This window comes from Zonotrichia leucophrys, chromosome 7, assembly GCF_028769735.1.
Source record: "Zonotrichia leucophrys gambelii isolate GWCS_2022_RI chromosome 7, RI_Zleu_2.0, whole genome shotgun sequence".
Classification (NCBI taxonomy): domain Eukaryota; kingdom Metazoa; phylum Chordata; class Aves; order Passeriformes; family Passerellidae; genus Zonotrichia; species Zonotrichia leucophrys.
This window is the reverse complement of record NC_088177.1, coordinates 12,117,647-12,136,031: the sequence shown is the minus strand read 5'-3', so window position 1 is coordinate 12,136,031 and position 18,385 is coordinate 12,117,647. Positions and strand designations below refer to the sequence as shown.

Sequence of the window (18,385 nt, the reverse complement as noted above, 5' to 3'; positions counted from 1 at the left end):
TGAAAACAATTGTTTTAAATCATGTGGAACCACAATAGTCCTACTTAATTCAGAATTTAAAAGGCCACGGAAATATGGACTGTGTTGACCATATTCTTTATGAGATTTACAGATCTCTTTAATCAATTGTCGTCCAAAAGAACTCCAATTAGCAGTTGGGGCTGCTCCAGCTTGAGCTGCAGGCTGAAACGTAACAGGGGCCAGTGACAACATGGCACCATGCATTGGGTCTGCTGTCCCCTGCTCTGTATCCCTTAAATCAGAAGCATTGGGATCACAGCTACAGGTTTGGGGACAGGCAGTGGGTGTGTCCCCACCGTGGGAACCCGGGGAGGGGGCGGGGACAGGGAGCCGGCAAGGGGCGGGGAAACCGTGGGAACAAGGGGCGGGGTCAAGGGGCTGGTAGGGGGCGGGGATACCGTGGGAACAGAGGGCGGGGTCACTTGGTGACATCACGTCAGCAGCCGCCCCCTGGCAGGAGTAGAGGGGCGGAGCTGAGGGTACTGCAGGAAAGGCGGGGGGAGGGGGGAAGGTGTCACGAGGAACAGGAGGAGAGGGGGATGGGATGGAATTTTGGAATGCTTAAGAGGATTTTGGGAAGAAGAAGACCCGGTTTGGGAAGATGCCACGTGGCACCCACCATCTTGTGCACCCCCTAGGGACTGGGGGCCATTTTGGACATCACTGCTCTCCGAAAAGCTAACACGTGCTCGGAATTTTTTTGGGGAAAGAGGTTTAGGGGTTTTAGAGGGAGAGGGAGGAACAGGGAGAGCAGAGGCACATGGCTTTACATTTGGCTTTTTCTCCATTTCCTTTTGTTTGAGCAATGCTGTTCGAATTTGTAAACTCCAGAACACAAATTTAGCTGAGGGTAATTTGCCAGATTGTCCTAAGGTTATCAATTCATTCCCAACTTTATCCCAGAATTGAATATTGTGGATTTCTTCAGGGGAAATGTTTGGGAACTGCAGAAAAAGCCATCTTATAAACTGTTTCAATTTTCCTTTAGAGAATTTCACATTACTCTTGATTAAAATGCTAACAATATGATAATACACTCCCCTTTGTACAATGCTAAGTTTGGAACCCATGTTAAAAAGCAAAGTACTTAATCCCGCCTGACCAAAAACAAAGCTAAAATCAGCTACCAATTTCTAAAAAAAACCACAGATAGAAAGCGATAACGAGCAGACAAAAGCTTCACAATGCAGCTGTATATACTGCTTTTAAAATTCCCGGGCAGCGGCGGCAGGGCACGCCCTGCCGAACCGAGGCAGAAACAAAGCCTCCCCCGCCGTGGAATGCAACCCCCCCGCGGAGCAGAGGCAGCAGCCACGCCACGTGGCAGCCGAAACCGGGACGCCCCCCCCCCGCCGCCGCGTGTGCAGAGCACTCCCGACCCCCGCAGGTCCCCCGGCCACGTGGAAAGAGAGCCCCCCCCTCCCCGCAAAGAGAAAGAGAAAGAAATCTCCTAACACGTATCTGAACACGCTGCTGAGCCGGGGCTGCTCCGGCGCGAATTCTAAAAAACAGTGAAACACGCAGCAGGAAAGCTAACACTAGAACGCTATGAATTCTCGTCTGTGGGGCTGCGCAGCCAAAAATGCAAAGGCAAAAAAGGAACAGAACTCGCGGCAGAGTCTGTTTTTGAGCTTCTGCTCTACCAAAAGCAGAGATACTCACGTGAAATGGAAGCTGTAGGCTGGGTACAGGCAGGCAGGTCTCCACCGGAAAAGGACCTCTCTCTGGGTGTGAGAGAAGCTACCCTTTTCTTCCTCTGGAAAATCTGTTCACCACAATGAAGCAGGGCTTTCCAAAGGCGCCGAACAGTCCACGAAACTTTTTCTGGGAGTATTCCCAAAGTCTCTAGCTGGGAGTCTTGAAGCCAGGCTCCTTTCAGCTGGATGCACGGCTGGCAGAAGCTTCTCTGAGGTACTGCGAGTCCGTTTTCGGGCTGCAGAGTCGAGCCACCCACAGGGACGCCAATATATTGGAATATGTATCCCAATATAACCAGTTAGATGGTGCCTAGGCCAGTTCTGACCTTCGCTGCTGGGCCACAGGCAGCTCTGCGGTGTTATACCTCAAAGATACCTTGGCTGGCGGCAGAGTGCAGCGGGGCACAAGACAGGACTCCGTTCTCCTCAGGGGAGAGCTTCTGGCGATGGTGAAGAAAAGAAGGGAGCGGATTCTGCTAGAAGGTAGCCAGATGTTTATTCCATGAGCACAGATACGTCTGCACTGGGCTACTGCTGATAACAGAATGAATGCCGCATGGTCTCATTCACATTTTAAGCTCAGGACAGGGGAAGGGGAGGGGACAGGTGAGTCACCAACCAGGTGAAGGGGCAGGGTCTCCAGGTACTAGGGTCACCTATCACACGACGCCTTGCTGGTATGTTAGCCTGATTGACAGGGCACACTCAGCGAGGGGCGAGGGGGAAGGGAGAAGGTAAAACAGGATATTGCAACACACCACAACAGTGGAGTCTTCTGCTTAAGGCCAAATCCACAGCCCCATATTATGGTCTTCCATCTGCAGGTCAAAGCAGCATTCACTGCCCTCCTTCCCTCAGGCACAGTTCAGTATTAACTTCCAGCATAAAGCACAGCTTTTCAGCTTCTGAGTCTTTCTTTGATTCCTCACATTATTTTTTTCTCCTGATCACTTAAAGACAAAGATGGTTCTCCCAAATTATCCTGCCAAGGAGTTATGTTTCAGTGTATTATTTTTTAATTGGTGAGGGTCACTTTGGCTTTGATGCTGCCCAGGATGAACCCAGAAATGCAGGCTGCAGCTGTCACTCAGAGCCCAAGGAAGATACTCATGATTCATCCTGAGTAACCTGCCTGTGCAGAATGGGGAATGACAGAAGGAAATGATCTTGAGAGGAGAGCTGCTCCTGTGTTCTTGCAATCCCAGTCCCTTTGGGCTGTTTGGTGGGCCTGAATGTTTGCTTTGTCTGGAAAGGGTCATGCTGTGTTCTCTGAAAAAACCAAAAAATTAAAAGCTGTTCAGCAGATCTGTTCAGAGCCATCTAGTGAGGAATTGTGTGTGGATGCAGCTATGAAAGCACAGGAAAAATGGTGAGAAAGCAACCTCTAGTAGACTTCCTGGCAGTGCCATCACAATTACCTCACAAAATCTGTCTCTGAAGTGACTTGGAATCAGTGGTTGAATAGATGTCCCCAAATTTTTCTACCTGTGACAAAACTAAAGGATGTAATACTTTCTGCTCCACAACATTGTCTAAAAGACAAATCCTTACTAAATTTCAGCAACATCAGAATCCTGGCTGTTGGTGGTCCCAACTGGACTGGTAGCATATCTGTGAATGAAATGGATGTTTCACAGTCCTTCTTGAAGAAAACCCCAGCATGCCTGGGTGTCTGCTCCCTCCTCATTCCAGTGAGGATATGAAACCAAAATCTCTGACAGATGTTACAGCTGCTTGCATCCTGCATGGCATCCTGCCCGAGGGCATACAGAAACATCTCCTTCCTGAGAGGAGCTGTCTCCTGCTGGAGACTGTCCTTCACTGCCTGTAGGCATCCATCACTTCTGTAATCTCACCTGCAGCAAATCTCCATGCAGCAGGTGCCCAGCGTGGGCAGGGTGGATGCACACTTGCAAGTGGCCTTTCCAAAATGGTGCTTTGCCATCTGCCCTGCCTCCACAGCCTCCTCTCAGGGTCAGAGCAGCCTCACTTGGCAGGCTCCATGCTGTGAGCCAGATGGGCTTGGCATGGGAACCCCACAACAGCAAACGTGAGGGTTGCTTGTTCTCCTTTGCAGTTGCATGTTGTAAGTCAGGGAGTGCAGTGAGCAAGGGCACAGTGTCCTTTGTAGCCTTGTCAGCTAGAAAAAGGAATTTGAGAGGCTGTGTGGAAGTGCTCCACAGAGCATGGTCATCCTCAAGGAGTGTGAGAATGTCCTGGGAAAATGTACTTGGGCAGTGGGAGGGGTTTCATCTGCTGAAACATTGCCCAAGGGATGTCTCAGCAGAATACTACCTCACAGAACTACTGCAAGACAAGATTTTTGTGGACATTTAAGAGATGTAATCCAAGTTGTGGCATTTATCTCCCCATCTCTGCTTTGGTTTGTTTCTTTTTGGTGTTGGCTTCTTTGTGTTTCTGTTTCAGACAGCACAGAGTAAAAGTGAGAAGCTTCCCAGCTGTATTCATTAGTCTCTCTTACACATTATTTATTCAGCAGCAGCATAGCTGAAGGAACTGTATACCTAAGATTGATGTCCAGAGTGTCCTAGGACATACAAAAGATCAAAATCAAAGATACCCTTTCCTTCATTTTAAATAACTATTTTGAATATCACATGTTGTTTCTGCCACGGTGCTCTGTGTAAACTAGAGATAACTCTGGAAACTTTGCCATTCTTTAATATTACAGCCACAGCTCCCCATATTCAATCTCAGTAAAAATGCAAACCTACACCAAGAAATTGAAGATCTTAATGCCATTCTGAAGCTAAGGAGCTTGGATTTGGAAGGTGAGGCAAGTGTTATATCTCAGCATTATGAGTGGATTTTTTTTCCTTTCAGAGGGATATCTAGGAGAAGGGAAAAGCATTTTATTTTACTGTATTTTTTCCATTTTATGGATGACACTGATTGTTTTTCTTTTAGCAGCTTGTATGAAGAGATCAAAATCTAAGTATTGGTCACAGAATTTGACCTGTTCTGGTTGATTCTGTTGATATTATTTTTGGGGAGCAGAGCTTACCCATATGCTGCCTGCACTTATTGTGGCCAGGTTATTCAGCCAGGCATTCAGTACAGAGAATTCCAACTCCATGCACAAACCCAGTGGGGAGCTCTGAGCTAGTGGTTCCCGCTCAGAGCTGTGTAGGTATTTCTGTGAAAACGCTGCTCACAAGGCAAATGAAAAAAAAAATAAAAGTGGGAAGGGAAGGGAAGGGAAGGGAAGGGAAGGGAAGGGAAGGGAAGGGAAGGGAAGGGAAGGGAAGGGAAGGGAAGGGAAGGGAAGGGAAGGGAAAAGAGCACAAAACTAAGAATGCTGTTAGACGTGTCTGTGGCTCACATGCATCTCACATACTGTGTTATGCCCTGATCTCACCTCAAACAAGACACAAAACTAGAAGCAGGAGGTACAAGTCATAGGACTAGTAAGGCCAAAAGAGACATCATCAGCTGTGTGTAATGACTTAGGTGCAAGGACTGAGTAGCTAGGCCAGGACTTTCAGGCTGGAAAAGGTACCTGCAAAGGGCTGTAGTGGGTGTCTGTAGAGCCTGGAACAGTGCCATGAGTATGAGCAGGGTTCAGTGACCCACTGGCTCTCAAAGCCAGCAGACATCAGCTGCAGCAGCCCTCAGAGGTGAAGGCAATCCATGGAGCTACGCTGTTGGAGGCTGTCAAGCACAAAGACACAGGGAAGGGCTGAGCCTCACTCGCACTCCTGGAGAGTTTGGTGGCTGTGTCTGACACAGCCTGGCCGCTGGGAGGGCTTCTCTGCGCTGCCCTGCCCGGTGCTATGTATTTATATTTTACTTTATAGCATGTGAACCTGGGCAGAGCAGCTGGCAGCCGAACAGCGTTGTAGCAACCTGTCTGCGTGTCGGCAGCAGCGGCAGCGTCCCACTGCAACCACAAACACATCCTTGATCGGAGAGTGGTGGCTTTCCCCGAGCTTCCAGCGCTCAGCCGCTAGGTGCCTCTGTCCCACAAGGAAGGAGCCGGAGCTGTGCCTGTGCCCTCAGCCTGGCACATCGGGAGGCATCCATGCCCTGCCCAGGGTGGGACGGGAGGGGTTGGTTGCTGTGTAAGGAGTAGACAACTGTGGTTCTGCATCCTCTGTGACATTTTAGCATTTTCTCCTCCTTGTGGACCATAATATATCAATATCCCTCAAAGCAGTGGGAATCCATCCTATTTTAGCAAATGAAAGAGAGTAGTCGGAGAGCAGACCTGACTGAGAAGAGGTAATCAGTAAGGGCTACATATGGTCAGAAGCAAGAAAACCAGTCAGGAGCAAAGGAAACCAGTCAGGAGCAAAGGAAACCAGTCAGGAGCAAAGAAAACGAGTCAGGAAACTGCTAAAAACTGGACAAAGAACTTTGTTTTGCTGATGAGGTAATTTGGAAGACAGTAGGGATTGTTGAGACTTTGATAGAATTTGATCCCTGGATAGGACTGATGCCAAGTCAGATTTCTTTTGCTTTGCTATAATGACTAAAGCAGTTCTGTGTAGGGCACTTTCATACTGAGACCTCTCTTTAAAGTTCAGTGAGAGGGTTGGATGTGATTGCCAGTGAGTGGATACAACTGATTGATCACCCTGACTGTGTTTGACATCTGTCTGAGCCTCCATTCACCTTTGCACATGTACAGGATGAGCTGTGGTAAATATGACTGCTGACTTATTTGCTTAGCTGTGTGAACAGTTGGGGTGGCAGTGACCAGGGTCTCTGTGACACTGAGCAATGCAGGTAGGCTTTACAGGTGCTCTAAGGACTCTGAGGGGCACTGAGAGGACCTTATTTTTCATTTGGTACCTTTCACCCCCTCTTTAAAATGGAGCCTGCTGTTGCTCAGAGTGTACAATTCTTTTTTGTGGAAAACTATTGAGTGTCATGTTTTTAAAAGACCTTCAATCCCAAGTGTCTATATTATCAACAACAGGGACACCAGGCAGCATTGCAAAGTCTGTCCTGATCCAGCAATGATTTGGCACTGTGCCAGTATCTTGATATTTATTATCCATATTTATGGTAATAGTTTTGTCTAGATTTGTCTTGGCCAGTGAATATGTGCCATTAGATCCTAAGTCTGCCATCCTGGTAGGTTTGAGGTATCTGCTATTTCTCAGAGATCCTGTAAGGCAATTCTCAGAAGATCAAATCACTCCTGGATTTTCCATTGAGTTTGCTCACCTTGGTTCCTGTCCCTTGCTCCTGCTAGGCTTTGTCTGACTGTTTTGTTCCTGTGGCCCTTCCCATCACTGGAGAGACAATTGCTTGGTAGCTCTGAGAGGAACTTTTTCAGAGTTTCTCAGCTCCCTCAGGGAAATTAAAGAATCACAGAACAAGCTGAGTTGGAAGAGACCCACAAGGATCATCGAGTCCCACTCCTTGAGAGCCACACCATCTGCCCAAGAGTATTGTCCAAACACTTCTTCAGCTCTATCAGGTTTGATGCCCTACCCAGAATTTTCACCCTTTAGGTCCCAAAGGGAAGGCAGCTGGTGAGGAAGCAGAGATTCTCATTCTGATGCAAAGCCAGTCACAGCAGGGAATCCACAGTCTCCTGCTTCTCAGAGATTGGCTGTGATAAAATCTGTGGCTCAGTTTCAGCCCAAAGTGTTTTCTTGCAACTGGTGTCTTAGAAGTCTTCCTGTAGCTTACAGATCTCCTTCCAACCACTTTGAATCACACACCTACATGGCACAGGTACTCATTAGCATCATCTAGCACAGCCCCTGTGCTGCTAATAGCTGTAATTAACAGTGTCAGTGCTCAGATGCCCTGTGACACCTAAATAAATGGCTTTAAATCCTGCCCCTTAAATGTGTGATGCCATGTAATCAGTCCAATTTCTTATAGACTCCTGTCTCTTGTGGAATAGAGGCTGTCAACTTATGCTGAACTCTGTCATGGTTCAGATGTCCAGAACAGCTCTTTGCAAAGACTTTGGGTGTCTGTAATGCCCCAGAGGCAGTTGTTGCTTCTTGGAGTGAAGCTGGGTTTGGAGTTACCTTGAATGCAGAGGATGGATCTGACTGTCCTTTCTGACACAGCTTTAATTGTGCTGGCAGTTTTATGACTGAGCAGGGACTGGAGAGTTAATAGTTATTAACATAAGAAAGTTGAAGTGGTGGTAAAGAACCTTTGTGGGTATCTCAACAGGCAGGTGTGGTAAAGGTCCTTTTCTTCAGCTGTGGTGCTGGGTTTGGTGCTGCTGTGTGCTCTTTAAGCACAGCACAAAAAGAAAATGGATCAGCAGGGCTTTTCCCAGATGGCCCTCAGAGAGCTCTGCTGAGACCAGACTTCACTGACCCTGTCAAAAGAACTGCCCTGACTAAAACACTGCAGAAAAGCAGGCTTGGATATGCACCTGAGAATATTATTTCATACATCAGATGTGTCCCTGATGCCACAGGATTAATTTTTCTCTTTAAAAAGCCAGCTGCTGTGCAGGGGCTTTTGAAAAGAGGGCTCATCCCACCTGGCTCAGGGCCAGCACAGCTGCCTGTCACTCAGCCACAAGCCATGCTGGCCCTGCCAGGACACAGCATCACTCTTTCTTCTCTGGGAAATGACATCTCTTGATGGGTCACTGCCTGGAACACAGGAACAGAGCTTGCTGTGTGTCAGGGAGCTTCCTGCTCTTCTTGCATCTGAGCTATTTTGCCCTGGTTTTGATTTCAGAAGGGCTTTCTAAAGCTTAGCCACTAGGGATTGAAAATATTTTTCCAGCTCATGATGTTGCTCAAAGCAAAGGGGCAGTGTCTTCACTACATTCTCAGCCTCATGGTTTCCTACCTTCCCTGTGCACTATTATAGATATTTGGACGGGGAAATAGGGGAATGCAGAACACAATAGCATTTCCAGGGTGGTGAGCTTAAAAGCTGGCAACTGTCAAAACTTATAGAGTTTATCATTCCTTATTTTGCCTGGATGATTTTTAGTTATTGCTTATTTGCCCTTTGGAGATACCTAAAAGTGGTGCATTGTGACTTTTCCTGGAGGATACAGGCAATGAAAATATGAAATTTAATCTCAGTCCCCCACATGATTCTTTGCAAATTTGGAAAGATTATATGGTGGCTGACTGGCAGTATGGATAGAAATGTTGTTAGGGACCTTTACTAGAGAGAACTGTGGCTGATGCTATCAAAATGGCTGCTGCCCCATCCAAAGGAACATCATAGCTTGAAACAGATTTATTTATGTCTTTGGTTGCATCTCTTGGAACCCATTTCCCTGGAAAAAAGGCAGAACTGGCAAGAGAAGGCAGTTTGAATTGCCCCAGCTGAAGCTACGCTCATGGCTGATACTGGGCTAATGCTCAAACATAGGTCTCCATCTTTCTTCTACAACATTCTGCCTTTATTTTCCCCTCTGTGTTCTCAGCAGTCTTTCTTACCTCTCCCACCCAGTTCCTTACTCTTCTTGTGCCTGTAAAATTACAGTCCATCTGTTGCAGGAAGCTGATAATGAGAGGATGGTGGTAAACAGAAAACTGGAAGCATTCACAATGTGTCAACACTGCTGTTCTACCTGCTGGATTGCACAGGTAAATGTATTAGGGTCAGAGTCTGATGAAAAAAACCTGCATTGGACAGGCTAAAGTGATGTGGTAATGGTCAGGAGAGGAGGAGGGCTAGGGCAAAGCCAGAAATTTGTATGGATAAAGGCTTTAAGCTTCATAGGAATCAACAGAATAAAAAGTTTGAGTATTTTTCAAAGCCTTTTCCAAAGTCATGGCTTGAGACCAATTTTGTCTGCTGTTGATGCTGGAAATCAGACCCAAGCTGCCCAAAATGAGCATCTAAACTCTTCAAAGCACACTCCTGAGTGTGCCACAGCTGCAGGGGATTGTTAGGGGCAGAGCGGAAGGAGAGGGAGAATTGAGCTCTCTGGAAATGTTGATGTTAAATGTGATTGCAGGAGTGTGTGACTGGCTGACACTCTGGCTGGAAGAGGAAATGCTTGGGTAAAGCATTCTTGGGGTCTGTGTCCCTGTAACATTTCCACTCACCCTTTTTACCAGCTGATATTTGCTTTCCACCATACCAGTATTCTCTATTTTTCAAGCCATATTTCCTCCCTCAGGTCAGAAATTACAAACTGAAGCTCTTCTTGACCATTTATGGCCTACATAAATTAATTCCTCATTTTTCCTGGGGTCTCCAAAGCACATGTTGTTGCTGTGATCTCTGTGATCAGAGTAAGGAAAGGAAAACTTCCCAGCAGCACTTAGCTATTGTGGATTTTTGTCAGGTTTTTGTCACACCCATTGAACTGGATGTGGTAGTTTATGGTTGCTTTGGTTACTATGGATTGTAGTGTGATGGAATCCATAGGAAGTAGAGATAAATTAATTTATTTTTATTTATTTATGGCAGTGGATAAAGATGGAAAAGTGAGTATTTAAATTACTTTAATCAGCACAGGAAGGTGAACCAGCTACCTTTGGACTATTCTGCTTTACAATTTGATTTCTCATTTAACTAAAATCTGATATAATTACAACCACATCTGTTCATGAAGTAAACTATCTGAAAACTAAGCCCTGTGTTTATGGCTCTTAGTCAAAGTAGGCTCAAAACCCCTCACATATATTTGGTATAGTCAGGCCCCAGCTTTGACTGTTGTGGGGCTGATTCAAATCCACAGATGAATGGATGGATGTTTTGGGTTTTTTCTGATACTCCTGTACCATGTTGACACTCCTGACTCTGGCAGTGCAAGGAACTTGATGCAGGAAGTTCAGAGTGCAGTGGTCAGAGCATTACCCAGTTCAGGCCTTTTTGGTGTCTCCAGCTCTGTGCTCAGTTCCTGTGCTCTTTGAGGTGGAGATCTGCATGCTTAGAGGAAGAGGGAAAAGCATTCTGTGTTCCCTTGGCCTTTTCAGTGGGAACTAGAGTTCCCTAGTTTTCCTCAGTGACTACCTGCTTTGTCTTTCCTGAAGCTGAAAGAGACAAAACTGTTCAGTATTTGAGATCCTGTCTTCTCCAAATGAATGAAGAATTAGGACCTACTGCATTGGGTGTAGAGTGATTCCATGATCCCATAATTTGGTTGATTTAAATCTTGCTGAATATTTTTAGGTGTCAGAGTGAAATGGGTGACAGGGACAAAACTGGGCAGAATATCTTCAGGGGAAGGACAGCCTGACTGCATCTAAAGCCTCAGCAGTGCTCCCACTCACATGCCAGCCAGTGCTTTGTGCCCTCTTGTAAGGTGTGCAATGAGAGCCCTCGCTCAAAAGCACAGATTCTCTTTGAGCCAGCTGGTCATTGTGGGGAGCAGACTGTTCCTAGGGGTTTTGCTAAGGAAAATGCTGTGTTTGTTAAAGAACAGCAGTATGTACTAACTCCATGCACCTCTACATGTAGGCACACAGTTTGTGGTGATTGGGAGCCCATCATTAATGGGCTGCAGCTGTGCAGGACAGGTGAATGCTGTTGAAGGGAACGAGCCATGGAGTGCCCAGGGGCACTGACCAACCACCAAAGGGAACAGAGGGCACCCAGGGGCAGGGCATCAACAGGAGGGGATAAAAGGCTGGGCTGAAGAACGAGAAGGGCAGATGCTTGCAGCCTGCTGAAGAGGTGAGGTTACTCTGTATGGGTTGAAGCTTTCTGAAATTGTGTGGTGATGCTCTGTGTATGGTGGCTATCTCAACTGCTGTATGTGCTGTGACATTTGCAGGCTGGAAAGCAGCTCTGTGGAGAAGACCTGAGTGTCCTGGTGAACATCAAGCTGTCCATGAGACAGCCCTGTGCCCCTGTGGCTAAGAAGGCCTCAGGAATCCTGGGATGCATTGGGAAGAGCATTGCCAGCAGGTTGAGAGAGATGATCCTGCCCTTCTACTCAGCTTTGGTGAGGTACATCTGGAGTATCCAGATGTAGTACCTGTTCTACAGGTACAGCTGAGTACCAGTTCTCAGCTTCTTGGTAGAAGAAGAGACAGGCAACTCCTTGGGTGGGTCCAGTGGAGGCTGCATGAGGGCCTGGAGCATCTCCTGGGCAAGGCAAGGCTGAGGGAACTGGGGATATTGAACCTCGAGAGGGGCTCTCATCCTTTTCTGGACTAGGCTTCGCCCTGTGGGGCCCAGCAATGGCACACAAGGAATGGGCAGGGACTGATACTCAGGAAGTTCCACCTGGACTGGAGGGGAAGAACTTTTCAGAGACCAGAGAGGTGTGGAGTCTCCCTCACCAGGGATATTCCAGACCCATGTGGACACAATCTTGTGCTATGTGCTCTGGGTTGGCTCTGCTGGAGTAGGGAGGTTGGCCCAAATGAGCCTGTATAGTCCCTTCTAGCTTGACCCATCCTGGGATTCTGTGTATTGCTGGGTACAAAACTTTAATGTCTGCCATCCCCATGGAGCATGATACAGTCTTATGGCTGACTAGCTCCTAAATCTCCCTTGCTATTACAGCAATGCTATCTGGATAGACCATGCTGGAGTTCTGAGGTTGAAATCCTGAACACTACCTGACAGCATCAATTACTTCTTCAAACATCATTGCTCTCCAGCCCTAAAAATGTTTTTAATCAGCTAATATCATATCCCTTCTCAAATGACGTTACAGATCCATATAGCAAGACTTTGCTGTGCTGTTTGAAGAGAGATCTGTGTCCTCATGTGTGTATCTGCCTAATGCTTGTATCTATGTGTAAGTTAAAGAAAATGCTTCAGTGCATAGCCCTGTGTGCAACAGTCAAAGCTTTTTATCTTTCCTCCCCAGGGTATCCACAGGAAGAAAAAAAAAGTAGGAGTGAGGAAAAGATTGAGACAAACAAATTTTGCAAATCCTTCCAACCTGGAGCACCAGGCATGAAGCAACAAGGAAAATGCTGATTGATCACTGATGGTGTATGTAAGGTGAGAGGCCAAGGCCACATGAAGTAACTCCTATGAAATGCTAACTCTCTCTCCCAGAACTAGCACAGCTAGTACTGCATAGGTGCTAAAGGGTAAGAAACTGCACTGGAGAGAGATGTTGTGGATATCCTTTCCAAAGGGTAAATATTTTTATACTGGAGAGAAAATTGATTCACTTTTATTCTCAGGAAATTTGGGAAGAAGCTTTCTGTAGAAAATTGTCTGTTTCTTCTCATATGGCATATTTCAGTTGGAAAGAACCTACAAGGATCATCCAGTCCAACTGCCTGACCACTACAGGGCTGGCCAAATATTATAGTCTGATATTAAGGGCCTTGTCCAAGTGCCTTTTAAGCACTGACAGGCTTGGGGGATCAGCCACCTCTGGGAAGCCTGTTCCAGTGTTTGACCACCCTCTCAGTAAAGATAGGCTTGCTTAATGTCAAGCCTGAATTTCCCCAGATGCAGCTATGAGCCTGTCCTGTCACTGGGTATGACATCTGTTGTGGTAAAAGATGTTAGGGCATGTTAATAAGAGAGTATTTCTTGCTCAGACAAGGCTGGGAGAGGACACTTCACCCAGATACTTGAGGTACAAGCCCATAAGCCAATAATTGAGGCTGATCATGTGTAACACCATTTGAGTGGAGCTGCTTTTTTTCCTTAAATTGAGGGCAGCTTTAGGCCTGACCCACTGATGTGCTGGGAACAAGAAGCCTGTTTTATCTGGGTTTTGTTGTAGTCCAGGCAACAGGTAGCTGTCCTACGAGTGGCAGTTCCTATGAATCACACTTCACAATGCTGGGAGTACCTCCTGTTCTAGGAAATATAAATGTCTATAACACACATTTCTGTTGTGGTGTTTATCTCTTCTGATGGATGCTTTCTCCCTCTCTACTCATTTCCTTATTTCCCTTCTGAGTTGCCCTGGCCATAGACCCAAGATCACTGGGTTGTGTGTCATGGACCTGGCCAGAATCCTCTGTACATGCCCACCAAGTGGTCTGTTCCAGGTCAAATATCCATGAAAATGATTCAGTCATAGAATTTTTTATTTTATTTGGGGAAAGGATGACAATCAAGTCAAAGAAAAAAGACAAAGCTGCCCAGTCAACACTGTATGTGCCTGTGCAAATGCACATAAACAATTATATGCATAAGTAAGCAGCTTGGGGACAGTGTATGTTATAGCCTTCATTTTAGATACAAGCCTGTCTATTTATAATATAACCAACAGCAAGTCAATTTTGTTTTTCTTTGATGCACCAAACACACTGGGCTATGATTACCTATCACATATTCACCCCTGACAGGGCTGCTGCAGAAGGAAGCAAGTGTAACAGGAGTCTTGAGCAAATGTAGCTAATCTTGCATTGTAAGGTCATGTTATTCTTAGACTGTGTAAAGAATGTGTAGCATGAGGGAGAATGGATTTGTGTAAGCTTTTCCTAAAGCCAGTTTGGCCTTTTTAGTGATCCACAGTAACAAGCCAGTGAAATGTCTGAGCCTCTAGAATCACAGGGGACAAAGGATGACTGCCAATCCTGGTCCCTGTTTGGAAAATGTCTATTTAGAAAATGTCAGGGACCGAGAAATATTGCTCCTTACATCTCGCAGTAAATGGAATTCAGCTCCAGCCTGCAGTCAAACACTGCAGACACCTTCTGGGTATCTCTGAGATTGCTGGCACCAGTCTCCCTTGGTGGCATCACCATGGAAATAGGAGCTGTGTCCAAGGCATGGTGCTCCTTGTGGCTCTGGGAGCAAGCTGCACTTTGGGTTTTCCTTATCTCCCTCCAGCAGGGCTCTCCTGCCAGCTCTGGGCTTTTGCTGCCTAAGGACTTTCTGAAATCGACCCGCTGGAGTCATGTCAGTCATTTCCAGACACTGCAAGGCTTTTCTCTGTTTCTTCCAAGTCAGCTGATCTAAGAGGAGCTGCTAATCTCAGCAGCAATGAAATTTGACCCATTTTCAAGATGTTGATTCTTTTTCTCTTGCTGAAGATAAGAACCTTATCTTTGTCAAGTTTGGGTGAAGCATGGGCTCTGTATCCCAGACCGAGGAGTGTACCCTGGGCTGTTCAAGCCTTAATAAAAAGTGTAATCTCCTTGAAAATAGATTTTCTCTAATGTGGGAATAGTTATTGTCAAGCATTTTATAATCTTCCTTTATTAATCAAATTCTGTCTTGATTTTTGCTTAAAGACAAAATTTGGAAGAGAAGGGATGTGCCAAGTTAGGCAATTCAGAATTAGCAAGGAATTTGCTATTTTTTCTAGAAAGCTCTTTCACATGTCATTGATTTGAAAGTTACAATGATGTTACATTATTTTTCCTCACAAAATGAAAAATATTTATTAGCTTTTGAAACTATCATATAGGATGTTAATTGAAACTGTCACAGTGCCTGTTGACTGTGAACACTTTTTTTTATCCTGAATTCCTGTGGGATTTGCTGCCACCCCAGGATACTTTGCTTGTTTTGAGGCATGTTTCTTTCATTTTATGAAGCTGTGAATAGGGCATGAGGGTCTGTTTCCAGAGCAAACTGTTTATCTCACAGAACTGAATTGCTCTTAGCTGTCAGCTAGACTGAACTAATGTTTTTGAAGGAAAATGACACGGCATCTCAGTTTGATTCTGATCCTTTTTGACATTTCAATTAAAATATCAAAATGAAACTCTTATTGTGCTAACTGAAACTTGTTTTTAGGTTTGTTTTGGAAAGTTTGTTAAAAAAAAAAACAAAGAGAAGGAATTTTTTTAATTTAAAAGAGGAATAATAGTGTCTCTCTAAAAAAAAAGTTTTCTGTAGTAGTGAAAATAACTACTTTCAGTAGTTAATAAAATCAGATTTTGAGCAACTCAATTTAAAACATTTCTTTATAATTCTCTGTTTGGACTCCCAAACAAAAAGTGCCATTCAATCAGAATTGGAAGATGTTTCAAGTTATAGGTATTGTGTTTTCCATGCCTAACTATGACTATATTAATGTTTTCTTCAGACTGGGCCTTTGTCAACGAAAGATCATGAGGAGGACAGCCTGAATTTTGGAATTTTATTTCTCAGACCCTCACCAACATGAAGTTTGCATGTCCTGTTCAAGGCACCTTGTGTTTTTGATAAATTTACGTGGGCTCAGGGCTCAGCTTTGTGTGTTCTCCTTTACCCAGAAACATTTGTTTTCTACAAATTAGGGCTGCAAGGCTGGGACTTAGGAGTAAGGTTTAAATTGTGCTGTTAAAACAGATTTCATACTGGTTTTCTTATGGATTATTGCCTCCTGCAGGAACTAGTTAAGGTTTTGTAGGATTCTGTCCTGTGAAGTGTGCTCGAGGGATAGCAGGTCTCATAACCTGTGGGGTGGGGTGGGCTGGAGAGTCACAGCAAGGAGCTGGGAGACTGTGACTCATGCAGAGAAACTGTGGAAGGAAGCAAAGAGCAAAAAGCCAGGGGTAGAAAAGACTTGGGACTGAAGAGAACTGAGCACTTTGTATCTCAGAGAGGCACTGAGTTGGATGGAAAACAAGCTGCAAGCATGAGTATAGTGGGCAGCTAGGAGCAGTCCCTTTTTAGTTACTATTCTTGCCTTGTTACTTGGAATTGTTTCCATCTGAGAAAGAAAATTCATATGAGTTTATATTGAATCATTCCTGGCATAATCATGTGAATTAGTAAAACAGAATAAAAAAGCAGCACCTGAATCTGAAGATCTGCTTAAAACTTCTCCTGTTAAAATTTAAAATACCCTTTTCTCCAGACCTCCTCTTGATGCCTTGTGAAGGCTGGCCTAGAGCAGAGGCCAGACAGAGTTAAAGAATAAAGCAGGGATTTATTAAAAGGCCTCATTGGGTCCACCTTGGGCAGCACAAGAGCCCAGCCAGGGCTGCACCCAGGATGAACCAAAATGGTCACAAAATGGATGACCAGTCATGGGATCTCTCACTTTTATAAGTTCTGGTCCATTTGCATATTGGAATTAATTATCCAATTAGAGCTTTAGCCCATGAAGTCCCATTCTTCTTGTTTTTCTCTCTTCAGTCCATGTTGTTTGTGCTCTTGGGCCTGAGATTTGGGTCATTTGTCCTTGGTCCCCAGCTAGAGAAGAAATTGTTTTGTCTCCCTACTCTGTGCAGAGAGCTCACCATCCCCTAATATGAAGCTCAAACCACACACTAAAGCAGTACAGAATCTGAAAAATATAAAAGCTAAAACCTGAGGCATCACTCTGAAATAGAATAAACTCCATGGACAAAACCCCATGTTCTGGCTGTGGCTTTTAACTACAGAATTCAGAAGAGCTGAGGGATAAGACTTGTATTTGGTTCTTATTCCTTTTGGTTTCTGTCTGTATACACAGGTGAAGATCAGCCTTAGTTTTGAAATTCTCACCTTGTGTTGTTTTGCCATTTTCCATACATTGTAGGGTTTTCTTGAAATGCTTCATTTGTTCTGAGGCTGGATCAAAGCAGCTTTCTCTCCTGCAGCAATCCAGGAGGACTGGGACATGGGGGATGTCTGGATGCTGTTACTTCATTTGCATGTGAACAGGAGAACTTTGTTTATTCCCCCACTACGTACTGCAGAAAAAGTAAGTTATTGTCTCTGAGGTAATGGGGTTTGATCAAAAATTGCTACCTCGGTCTGCAGTGATCTCTCTTGATAAACTAACACCTGATTAGGAAATAGATGGGAAATCTCAATGTTTTTAGGTGCTTTCAAAACTCTTCATTATAAGTTCCTTGGGAAGCAAGTGTAGCTTGCCTTGAAATGGAAGAGAAAGTTTCAAAATCACTTTAAGGGATTTTGTGTGAGCCATAGAGGTGGAGGAGAATATTTGTTTTCTTCCCAGTGGTGGCAGAGAATTGCAATTTTGCTGGAGCTTTCAACTATTCTGCTTTTCCAGTCAATATTTTTCAAATGTAATTTAGTGGAGACAAGACAGGGTGGTCTGATATTAGACATAATCTGAAATATGGCAGGAGAGATTTCCAAAGGTATCTGAAGGACATGTGGAGGGAAAAAGCTTTTCTTTGGTTTCACCCATAAGAAATAAGAGTCCAATCAATTTGTGTGGGTTGCTTGTTACATTTGTCCCAATCCAGGGGAGGCTTATGCCACTTGAAGCTCCACTGAGCTGAAGGCAATTACTTGGGACTTGCACTGATGTGAATCTGGCCCAACATGCTCACAAATTGGCCCTGATCTCTTGTCTCTCAAGCAAGACTGGAACTATCTTGTGCTTTTTACAGAAAACTTGAAAATGAAAAACCCTGCTTAGCTTGATTGCTTAAAGGAGAGCTTCCCAGCTGTGACAAAGGGCTTTAGGTGCTCCCATCTTGGGGCATCTAAGCAGGGCCCCATCTCCTCTGAGCACTTCTCTTCTTAAGCTCAAGCACTTTGTTTTAAACCTCTGAAAGTGTAGGTACTTGCCATTCTTTGAATCTCTTGTCCCTGGGGATTTGCAAAGCCCCAGACCTCTGATTTCATTCCATTTTTATCCTCCAGTGGGGCTGTGTGATGAATTTTGTTTCTGGGCTTTTCCAATTGTAAATAGTAACAGAGTTCCTAATTTTACTGAGCATTTTGCTCTCCTTTCCCCAGTCCCTCTCTCTGTACAATAGTGTAACTGAATATGAAGCAAAAGGCACTCTGCCTTTCTGTAAGCCAGAATTGCAATTTTCCACCTTTCCCCCCCAGTATCTGAACTGTTCTTGTCTGAGTGAATCTTCTGCCATTGCTGATTTCCCTGACTGACATCCTTCCTCCAGAGCCCCTGCCCAAAC

At 45.1% G+C, this 18,385-nt stretch overlaps 1 protein-coding gene across 1 annotated transcript in view; it reads left to right on the top strand.

Annotated features, from left to right (window-relative positions):
• The first annotated feature begins 12,593 nt into the window (after positions 1 to 12,593).
• The window catches only part of CPS1 (carbamoyl-phosphate synthase 1), a 97,852-nt gene continuing 92,060 nt past the window's right edge, over positions 12,594 to 18,385 (top strand). The window contains exon 1 of the mRNA XM_064718040.1: positions 12,594 to 12,599. The gene's annotated coding sequence lies outside the window, so the exon portion shown is untranslated. The remainder of the gene's footprint in view (positions 12,600 to 18,385) is intronic.